This window comes from Lottia gigantea (assembly GCF_000327385.1).
Source record: "Lottia gigantea unplaced genomic scaffold LOTGIsca_60, whole genome shotgun sequence".
Taxonomy (NCBI): domain Eukaryota; kingdom Metazoa; phylum Mollusca; class Gastropoda; family Lottiidae; genus Lottia; species Lottia gigantea.
The window spans coordinates 206,297-208,228 of NW_008710050.1; positions in this window are offsets into that span (position 1 = coordinate 206,297).

Here is a 1,932-nt window from a genome sequence, read left to right on the forward strand (position 1 = left end):
ATTTTGATGCCCCTACTAAGCTCTCCCCCACCCACCGAATAATCCATAGAAACGTTATTGAAACACGACCCTACGCCAACACCGCTTGACAATTCTGATGCCCCTACTAACCTCTCCCCCACCCACCGAATAATTCATATGAACCTCCTGACAATTCTGATGCCCCTACTCGCCTCTCCCCCACCCACCGAATAATTTATAGAAATGTCATTGAAACACGACCCTACGCCAACTATTATTGACACTTCTGTGGCCCTTGACGTATTATTGGAATTAGAAGCTAATCAACTGTATGGTATTGAGTTAATAAGTTATGATTAGTATTTTGATATTTATTAGTAGAAAAGTACTTCTAAGTTACTATCAACGATTAACATTCTCCATTTAGTGGCGTTTCATTAATGAGAAGGACTTACGGTTTGACCCCTTCGACCTCTATATAAAGCCGGGCGGAAACGACGGGCGTTTGTCCGCGAAAAACAGATTTTTCTTGCAAGAAAAATGTCTTTGAAAATCAAATGAAACTCAGAACAAATGCTTCGATATCAAATATTGTATACCTTGACTACAATAGCCACCTTTCTTGTATCACATCTTCATAGTGTCAATCTATTACTAACTTAGTACTTATTCCTTGACTACAATAGCCACCTTTCTTGTATCACATCTTCACAATGTCAAGCTATTAGCAACTTCGTCTTATACCTTGCCTGCAATGGCAACCTTTCTTGCACCACATCTTCACGATGTCAAACTATTACTAACTTAGTACTTATACCTTGACTACAAGCAACCTTTCGTTCCGTTTTTATTATCTTTAATTATAAATATAGCCACTTCAGTTTGGGTCTAAAGACTGGCCTCTTAAATGTCAAAATAACCTTGATAATAAAGTTGATAATAACTTGACATTGTGAAGATACAATACAAGAAAAGTGAGTATTGCAGTCAAGGTGTAAGATAAAGTTAGTAATAGCTTGACATCGTGAAGATGAAGTTTGTAATAGCTTGACATCGTGAAGATGAAGTTTGTAATAGCTTGACATCGTGAAGATGAAGTTTGTAATAGCTTGACATCGTGAAGATGAAGTTTGTAATAGCTTGACATTGTGAAGAGGAAGTTTGTAATAGCTTGACATTGTGAAGATGAAGTTTGTAATAACTTGACATTGTGAAGATGAAGTTTGTAATAGCTTGACATTGTGAAGATGAAGCTTGTAATAGCTTGACTTTGTGAAGATAACTCCGAGTGTATCGGACTAATTGGTAACATGGAGATTAGAGAATGTGAAACATGATTATCAATCAAAAACTAATAAAGGATTTTACGGTGACCAGATATCCGTTATAATACATTTATACTGGGTGGACTCTCCAAATTACTTTAATCTCGTTCACACAGAACGGTCAATTAGCACACAAATTGGAAAATTGATAACGTGTAGGCTTCTCACTGAACGCGTCTTCGATTGGCTGGTGAACACGAACGGTAACGAACAAACACATTGACTCATACAGAGTTTTACGCCCTACTGTTTCACCTTCAACATGTGAAGAACATCGACTCCCATCTTTGGCATTAATTTGCCCAATTGCCCATATCGCCCTTTTCCCTATTTCGCCCCTAAATCATTCCCGCTTTACCCCTTCTCTCTTTCCTATTTTGCCCTTGCGAGTTTTGCCTTTTTTCCATATCACCCTCTCCCACAGTTGCCTCTTTCCCCACGCCGCCCATTACCCATTGGTATACAGGTGGATGGCGGAGAGGCGAGTGGGGGCCGCAGAATTGCCCATGAGTGTTGGTGATGCTCGTGTTTTAGTTTCTATGAATTATTAGATGGGTGGGGGAGAGGCGTGTAGGAGAAACAGAATTGTCAATAAGTGTGGGTACAGGTTCGTATTGGTTTAAAACTTAGCCTCTCTGCCCCGNCC